This window comes from Varroa destructor, unplaced genomic scaffold (assembly GCF_002443255.2).
Source record: "Varroa destructor unplaced genomic scaffold, Vdes_3.0 BEIS01000002.1, whole genome shotgun sequence".
Lineage (NCBI taxonomy): Eukaryota > Metazoa > Arthropoda > Arachnida > Mesostigmata > Varroidae > Varroa > Varroa destructor.
Genome location: NW_019211455.1, coordinates 15,560,588 through 15,570,583, shown reverse-complemented (window position 1 = coordinate 15,570,583; position 9,996 = coordinate 15,560,588). Strand labels below are relative to the sequence as shown.

Below are 9,996 nucleotides of genomic sequence, written 5' to 3'. Positions count from 1 at the left end.
CAACAATATTCCGGAATACATAATATGCTACCTAACGTCTCCTATTCGCTTAAATAACTTGCTTATTTTTTAATTATATGTGTTTTTATAGGACCTGCGAAAATTTGCGCAATTTACCTAAACCGAATTCTCTATCAAATACGTAGGTGATTTGCAGCGTGGCTATAGAGTAATAATTTGGCGCTGCTTGTCCCCATGTTTGTTGCATTGGCCCTTAACAAGCCAAAACGTTGATAACAGAAATCTTATCAGAATGTTAACAGGCCCTCTCTGTGTGACCACAAGACCTAAAATGGCCTTGCATAGAATAGGTGCATCGGTGCGTTCAGAAGTGGCCTTTTACATAAATTTGAAATAAGACAAAGGCAACTGATTATAAATGGAATTGTGCCCGTCGCTTCGTTGTGGCTTGTCATCGTCACATCTACAATCACGAAACATCTGATTATCACTCGTTGCCGTTCTAACTACTTGTAAAACACGTTATAAACATGAAGATCACAATGCAGTCAACAACGATTGATAGAGTGGTCTGGGGTTTGTACAGACCGGAAGAAATGTTTGAAAAATTGCGGTTCTTCGGATGAGTATAGTTTTCTCCCACACGGGCCGTATTAGAAAATGTATGCAAATATTTTATTAGGAAAACACTTGCAAGTGACTAGGTAAAACTATCTTCGCACAAAAGCAAACAATTTTGAAAATATACGAAAAATAGTTATCTTGATCTATTTTAGGTGAAGTTCGTAACGAAACGAGAGGCATTGCATTATTTCAAATCTAATATGGCTCTATACAGAATGCAACATAAAAAAAAATTACTATAGACTCCAACAGAGCCTTTACGTACCTGGTCATTTAGACTTTCAAGAACAATAGCTTGTGGCAAATGTCGATTTAATATTGGCCATTTTTTAGTTCCGTGTATTATATATTCAAGGTGTGGTATGCGTTTCAAAAAAATCGCTAAAAACATAAAAAAAGGATGTGTTCTTTCGCAGAAAATTAGAAAACGGCTGTATTTCATAGAAGAAAGCCTATTTACCTGAACCTGCTCGCCAATGATACATATTCGGACGTTGTTACTAACATGTCGGTATTTCGAGCATTTGTTCCACTGATACGTAGAAAAAGGCTACTTTGATCTACAAGATCAATGGGCATCGTTTTGTAGTGACATACCCAAGTTCGTTCACCCAGTAACTAACATTAAATATCAAGAGAATCCGTATGGGGCGTATTTAGACTAACGTTAGCACAATACACGCAACCATGTGTCCCAGTGTTATCGTGGCACTGAATGGAAATTCGTCATGACCCGGTCGAGATCGCTAAGTTCTATTGTTCATATTAGCGTGCTAACCCATAACTATCTTATGGTCAATAGTAAACGAAACTGCCAGCACGAAAGATTGAAAGCACCGAGTGTCGTCCGTAAAAGTCCTATGTCATCTACCGAATAGATTCTTGCATCGGCACGAAAAGCTCCCTGGTAACCTAACCTGCGCTAAACTTGTCATAAAATTTCGATACTGTAAACAATAATCTATTTTACAGCTGGAGTTTGTTCAGTTTTATTAAGCCTTAATTGTTTTTTTTCAATATACTATATATACATAGGACTCCGATCTATCTGTGATCTATCTGTAATATGAACGAAAGGTAATAAAAAAAGATCATACAAATTTTAGAATAAAACTTTTCAAACATAAACGATAAATATGTCATATCACCCTCAATTATTTATAGCTAATACGAACAAATACAAGCTATAATGGTTATTCAGTACAAAATTCAGCGTTTTCGATTGTTATAACTTTCATAGTATTGATCTCGAAGGCGTTTTTGTCTTCGTTGGTTCCTGTATAAGTTTTACAATTATTAATATATATAATAAGCTAGGTATATCCACGGCCCAAATTCTGATAACAAGGTACCCCGACAGTATTTATCAATGAAAGATAAACGAGCTATACAGTTCCAATTTCAGGAGGCGTACCAATGGGAGCTCCAGTAGTATACGTTCCGTGTACTACGGCTAGATATTTTTTTAACTGCATTATTACGGTTATATTTACAAATCAATTGCATGTCTTTAATTATCGCAACGTTTTTACCGTCATACCTGTTTGCATCCGTCGAACCGCTAGTAATACAGAAGGCACAAATATTAATTATTCAGTTTTTCTGCTTCTTTGCGGGAGTGGGTATTGCTTATCTACTTTTAAAATCATGATTTTGATTTGGGCAACTTCTCTCAAACTTCATAATTTAAAGACGTTGTTCTCTTACCTTATATCCGCATCATTACGGAATGAATGGAAGCCAAATTCACCGCGTCACGTTTCACTGTAGTCGCTAGAAATTTCAATGACAAGTAACGGGACAGACGATAACTTGATCCCCCCTAATGCCAAATTAATGAGCAAACACCTTTCTTCTAATAGTACAACACAGGAATAGAGACTGGAAACATCGTGAGGCGTAGACGTATGGAATCGACTGTGTCGTTGAACGCGTGTTTTACCCTTCCTCACGTCCTATTAATGATGCAACCTCTGTGCGCACTATTTTTATGAAGTCCTTCATTGTGGCGTAAAAAAACGACTCGTTTATGAGAAGTACCCGCCTGGCGCTCGATACGCCGAACTACACTCTGCAGTGCCGCTTGTAGAGCTGTTTTCCTGAACAGGACCTGTTGCTATTTCCTGGGATTAGAACACACAGATGTAAGTGTTTGTATGTTTGCGATTAAGTGAGTTTTGTGTCTGCTTTATTTCTGCGTTTGTCCTATGTTTGTACTGTTAGTTTGTAATGGGGATATATCATGAGAGTCGTGCAACATATTTATGATCAACTATCTCTAACTGGCTGAGCATACTAAACAACCAAGATTATTATGGCGTATTACAGCAGCAGCTTTTGCCCTGTATAATCATGGAGGAAGGCTGGTCGATCTTGAACCTACATGCATAATGCAATTCTTTTTAAAGGAGGTTTGGCTTATTAAATTCTAACATTATCACTGTGTATGCATACAAAGTAAACAGCGGGCTTTGCGGGTTAAAAGAAAAGCATCTTTACGAGCAATATCGTGTTCATTCTCATAGCAAAGGAAGGGATATTCTATCAAATATCACTAACCATTAGCTTGCTTATTATCTGGGCGGAAGCTGTTGTCTGACCCGGTCGTGTTCGTGTCGAGTTGTACGTTACGCCTGTTTGTCTCAAGGCGTTCCGGAAGTCAAACGTAGGTAAGTCTTCACGCGCGCATAACACCGTACTTCTCTCTGTTGGTGCATCTCGTGAATAATAAAGCAAGTTAGAGATATTTCTTCATTTAGTTTCTAAAAATCTAAACCGATTTCGTTAAGGACACGAAAATTAGGGGTAGGACGTGGAACTTCCCGTACCGTATGATCAAGACTGGCCGAAAAAATCTGCATTCAAATGGGCATTAAATTGTCAAAGTCGTAAAACAAGTAAAGACTGAGTGTTTGATATTTCTTATAGCCAACATTCATTATTCAACAAACGGTGCGTCTCCATCTAATTTTCAGCAGTAATTTTGCATTTTTAGACTACTTCTTATCTGTTGTAAAATATTTAGATATAGAGTAGTAAATGTTTTGGATAGAGCCTTACGGTCACGAGTTGAGCCTTACGGTGAAGTCTGCTCGTTGACGAAATACTGAGGTTTAACTATCCTAACCTGTAAATATAACAGAATAAGCTAATAAAAGAGAATTCCTGTTTTAGGGTGTGTGAGCAACCTTTACATTGTCTTTGTGCAAGTCGAGATATGTAAGTACGCAGTGATAACGAATTGCATTGGCAATTAAGCCCTTTCGAGAACCGCAAAATCACTGATATAAACACATACAAATGTGAGCAAGAATCGATGTTGGGACGCATTTTTTTGACAACATGGTAGGGAATCTTGACGGCGATCATACGATGATCCGACCATTATAATATCCGTGACCTAATCCAACTTTTTGAACAAGCGTCTACTTTTAAACAAACCGACTAGCAACTTTCGTTCATCTGTTTATATTCCAACGAAGTTACAGTTCAGTACCGCTCATTATTAACAGTCCCAAGACAAGCTCCAACTGTCATATTTTAGCTATTCTAATTGTGTTATTCATTGCAAACACCTTTCTATAGTGGCGGATGCCAGATTCGGATGAAGAACCATCCTGAACAATTCTGGCACACAATAAATGACCTACTATCGTGATCCGAGTGGAGAAAACCCGCTCTCCCAAATGTACTAACCTCTTCGTGAGCACGTCTATAAAACTAGCGTCGGTAGCTGCTCACAGATACTTATCTCTCAGTCAGAAAAGTCACAGCGTGACGAACAAGACATAACAAAACTACACCCATGATAATAATACTGCAAGTAGCAGTAGTTTGCACGTACGTACGTACGTAAGTAAAGCATAGCAATTGTTGTTTTCGTGTGCAACAAGAGGTCCATTAATCAGAAACGTATCCTCATAAAGCGTGTATGGGTTGACGACCAAACAAAAAGTTTCGCTCCGTTCCACGTTCGTTTTCACTCATGCTAATAATTAATCCTTCGAATTAAGCATTTTCCGCCGTTACCGGCGCTACTGTTCCTGGCATAATCTTCAATTGGCAAACGTACTCGGCTCGTTTTCGTAGCCTCATTGTCGGTTGATGCGACTTGTGCCTGAACTCGAGCCTTGTGCACGAGTGCGTGGCAGATGGCTGTCGCGCTGATTGTGCTTTTTCAGTAGAAAAGCTGCCTATTCCCCCACCGAAGCAGCTCGGGCTAGGCCAGACCGGGCGCGGTCTGGTGGAACCTGCAGTGAATTTCTCGGAACAGTAGCACTATTCCGTTAACAAACGTCACACAGAGGGAATTTGTTGGCAAGCGTCAAGGTAAACACACGAGAACTACGAAGTGCGGCGAAATATCGCACGTAGATTTGCGAGATAATGTTTTTTAAGCGGGTGGGAACTTTACTAGAGAAGCTCGAGACGGATATTACATTTGTCCACCATAAATATCTAGAGCCGTAAGGATACCTTCTGTTAAGGTTTGCGCATAGTTGGGACGTTTCCCTGTAATATAAAGGGTGCTTGTGGAGACCGAGCAGGCTTCCTTGCCCCGTTGCTGCGGATCTGAAATAGCAATTGATTGTTATTGCAGCATATGCGAGACGACGGTAATTATAAAATATTTTTCTGAATAACTTGAAATGCGAAGCGCTAAACATTTTTACTGCATTGATATACGGTGTGCAGATGCCTACGGCTACCTAGTCCCGGCGGTTCGACGCCCATGTACTCTCTTTATGTGTATTAGTCTACCATTATACGAGATGGAAAATATAATATTGTGAGCCTGTTAGGCATATTGTCTAGTTTATAATGAGAAATACTCTACTAGCGCACCCTTTTGAAGCTCTTTAGCGTCAATAGGTGGCGTCTTTTCCATCCATGGCAGCTTTTTTTTCGAAAATTTTGACAAAAAGTGTGATTTAAAACGCATTATAATTCGACTGAAAGAAGAACATCTCTATGCAGCATTTAAGTCATATAGAATATCCTTTTAGATCTAGGTAAGTCTGTTTGCAAGCTTGAACTTAGTCTGGGAGAGACCAACTATATTATCTATAACAAGGTTCATCCGTTCATTTAGAGAATGTCTGCGCACCGTTGTCGGTCGCGCATTGACGATCGGTACTTTTTCGTGGCTATTTCTTGCATGCTTATACCCATGTTCACTGTAAACCTCAGCCAACGACTGAATTCGGTTGCTACTAGGACAGTTTATTTATTTTTAATCTTTCTATAATATCGCCGAGTACTTTCCAGGTTGTCTCTTTCGTCCCGTCTTGCCAGGTATTAATGGCATAAACATTTTTGAGTCTATTGGTAGATCCCCAGCTATAAATATCTCTGTGTGGTGGGTGGGCCGCACTCAGTGAATCCTGTAACGCTGTGCGTCTATTTAACGTTCCTGAGCCCCACTAGTGCACTAGATAGCGATAATCCGACTATGTCGATGCTGTCTAATGGTTTGTTCTTATTGTGCCCTTCAGTGAAATTCTCCAGATAAGTTTGAATAATAAAAGTTCTACAATACGGCTGACACCGTACAAGGGCGGCGAGAGGACGTTAGCCCGCAAATATCAACATGCCAGCATAAAGGTGTGGTATGACCCCTTATACGTATGGGAAAGCATTACATATAATAGGGGTCAGATGGAGCATATTGTGATCATGTGATTTGGTGTCGTACCGTGTTACAGTATACAAAGGGTCAGACGCGGCCGTGTTCGCCGGGCGTTTCTAGGCCGACTTATGTTAGCCGATCAATTATGGCTCTGGCAGTGCTCACCATATAGTAATTTGTTAGTTAAGATAAATTAAGCTCTAACGCGGCCTCACTTAAAAAAAGGAATTCTACATTTGGCCAATAATCGCACGCATGTATTCGGTGACATGTAGGAAAAATGCATACACTTAACTACGTCTAGTTACTTGTTGAAAAGCCTTTTCCTGCAGCGGGATCTCATCGTGGCTTCTTCCACTTTATCAGACAATGGCCTTAGTCTATTTTTAAATTGTTATCCTCTAAGTTAAGTTAAACTAGTCCATAAATGGCAAACGTTATTTTTAATAATCAAGTCAAACACCTTACCTTATCTCTCTAAGCGGAGCTACAATGCCGGCAAGCTGGAATAATGTTACGAGACATAAAGTTTATGCCATCGACACAAGCCTGGACAATATGCCTCGTTACGGACACTATCGAGTGCTAGTCTCGTCTCAAAGTAGGTACGCGCTACACAGCACTCGTCCGCCGGGGCCGAAGTTGAGAAAAATCAAATCAACTGTGATATCTATCTACTCGAGCTCCGTTTACCGCTTGGTTCAATTAGTTGGTTGGCTGTCACCTTTTCACCGTTTTATATGAATTGCATTTACAAGAATCGAACCGACAGACGCACACTTTTAATCTCATCCCCTTGAGCCATATTGACTGATATTGTCGACCGGACTTTCAACTCTGATAATTACTAGCTTCGACCCTTTAATGTTTGCCGGTACTTTTGACTCAGTTTCTTCTCGGGGAAATCACTAACTGCCATTTTGTTAGGACAAGGCTTCAGCGAATGGGCCAGAACCTTTTAGCTTAGTTCCGGTTTCTGTCAACGGCTCCTGCATCGTTAGCGGACTGGTCAGGGCTTGTAACTAAAACTAATTATCTTTGTTGTGATAGAGACAGTATGCAGGTAATATCCGTGTAGAAACAAAGAACAATACGGCAGTTGTGTACCGCATTAATTTTTATATAGTAATTTATAATAGACTGTTAAAAGGGTGTTGACCGTTTTCAAACCAAAAATGTAGCATTTTTTTTTTTTTTTTCTAAATTTCGAAATAGTATTACCAAACTAAATCTACACCTATAAATCTGCGTGGTGGACTGCTAAGATTTTTTGGTCACATCACTTTTGTGCTTTCGGTTGATTCAATTGATTTTTAAATGTTCTCATTAAAACTAAATTAATACCATTAAGGATGTCCTCCGGTAATTTCTGGATTAGTATTGGAATTTCTCATGGTGAGTTCATGTCGGGCAGCTGAAGATGTCTGCGGTCGGGCATCGTTGTAGCGAAGGACGACGCTAACTTTCTTCAAACGTTTTCAAGCTTTTTGGTAATGAATGTTTAATTCCTTGGCGATATCCAGACGACTCTCGGGTGTCGGTCTCGCTCGATTTTCACAATGGTTTCATTAACCTTTTTCCGTACCTGGTCGACCATTACTCCTATTTTTCATATGGAAATTTCCAGAATTAAAGTTTGTTCCGATAACGCGTCTCAAGTGGCGAATTTTTAGGAGCGTAAGCAGCATTTGGACGTCTATCTTGGCGGAATTATAAAATAGGATTTTTACAAAAATTTATTCCACCTTTAAGGGATTCCAAATAATTTTAACATATCGGCTAATGGCAAACGTAAAGCAACTATAATGACTAGGGGTATGGTACTTGTCGATACTTTTTCGACAATTATACATATGTGTATATACATCCGAATATGACTGACAAGCTAAAATGGCACGTGCTGCAACGAACTCTCGGACGTTCTCAGTAGCTGGTCTCTTCCGCTGTCAACGGCTTCTGCTGGCCATCCGTACTCTTATAGTGTAGTTTTGGTCTTCTTGCTCCGAAATAGCAATGCAGTCAGTGTCTTTATCAGTGCAATAGCAACAATGCACTATTCACATTGATATCGTAAATATGTAAAATTTATCTGGCTTCAGGTGCTTACGCATCGCAATTCCGAAGACAAATCGTCTGCGTAGAGAGGAACTTTGAAGAGGCTCAAATATATACGATTGAAGGCAAAGTAAACCTCTATAAAGAGATGAATTATTACTTCGCATGGTTAACCTGCGGCCGCACCAAAAACCCGTTCAATAACATTATATGTATATAATCAACGTATACGGGCACCGTAGTCTATTCTCGGAGCTGAAAAAGCCGAAATGAGAGAGATACTGATAATAAGCTTACCCTATAGCTGACTTAACAGTTCTTCACTACATAACTAGCCCCCGTTGGTTGCCCCCCCGGCCGGATCGTCCGAAGCGCTCATCAATGATGTCGCACAAGCCTAAAAAAGATACATGCTCGAGCCGTTTCTCTCGCCGCTTCTGGCTACCGATGACAACCGACGCCGCTGATCTAGCCTGATCAACTGAGATATTGAACTATGGGCTTTACAAGGAAACCGCCAAGAATTGTAGAACAAGACAGAAAGCTGAGCGGACAAAGCTGTCGCACAAAACTTTATTGTGCAAAAGAAGCGATGACGCAAACTGTATACTCCCCACCCTTAGCCCATGCAACGCCGACACGCCAATAGACAACGACTAACAATATTACAAATCACAGATAGAGATACACAAATCGATATGATTATGCTTGCATCCACGTCCTACGCTGACCCTCCTTGCGCTAATGGGGCTAAAAGTAATTCAGTAATAAAAATTCCCAGCTATAACATGGGCATGATCATCTACAAATCGCCTATAGCTTCGTACGCACCATGCAACTCGTAGCACAGACTTCCTAATCTAGTACAAGATAAACTAAAGTAAAGGTTCAACATAATTCAATAATAAATACATACCCACTTATTCAGTAATAAGTAGGCGCTGTCTGCCATGGATAGTTCGGAAAATGTTCTGAAAGCACTGTAGTTATTGCTAGAATTTACAATTTTTCGCGGATCTGAAGGTACCGGGGTGAAGAAGCTCAAATGTCGTGTCCTGTAGTGCTTTTTAGTAAGTAAAATCTGCGTGACTGATCGCGACAAGAAAAGGAACTAAGAACGACGAGTTAGATTTTCGACGCCTTCCTCTGTGTTTAGCCTAAGTTTTATTAAGACTGCCTTCGGTAGATATCTGTCCATAGAATAAATAAATAAAAGGCCACTTAGGTTGCAGTTGTACTTTACGTCTTGAGATAGAAATATGAGTGCGTCAGGAAAAGCTTTCGCAACAACGCCACCCGCTAAAAGGAGCTCTAAATAAAATTGTGTGACACATTTTGCTCGTCAGTACGTGTTCATTACTTTACGGTAGTATGTTTTTAAATTTATTGAATCTTTCTTATTCTGAATCAATTGGAAAAAGTGTTAAAGTATGTTTTTCTTACAATTGCAAGCGCTTTAGCTCCGTTAAGTATCTGCATAAGCATGGAGTAGCTTTTTGAGACCAGACCTTTTTCAGACACAAATGTCACTACTAATTTCGAGAAGTTCGATATCTATTTTTCTGTAGAAGCGGTCTTGTTTAGTTGCTAAATTTCAAATAGTGGCGTATTTTTACTAACAATTTTTACATGTACAACAGTTATTCCACTTTTTACCACTTTACTTTTACCAGAATCGTTTACTTAATTGATGATTTTACAGATGCATTGCAAAATAAAGGTCCCCG

The 9,996-nt window shown here is 39.7% G+C and overlaps 1 long non-coding RNA gene across 2 annotated transcripts; it reads left to right on the top strand.

Moving 5' to 3' along the window:
• Window positions 1-2,450: 2,450 nt before the first annotated feature.
• On the top strand, window positions 2,451-9,586 carry LOC147757432 (uncharacterized). Of its 2 annotated transcripts, XR_015321306.1 has the most exons (4): window positions 2,451-2,729; window positions 3,174-3,254; window positions 6,081-6,189; window positions 8,314-9,586. It is a non-coding gene; the product is annotated as an uncharacterized LOC147757432 (long non-coding RNA). The 2 variants fall into 2 exon arrangements; XR_015321307.1 differs by lacking the exon at window positions 6,081-6,189.
• Window positions 9,587-9,996: the final 410 nt, after the last annotated feature.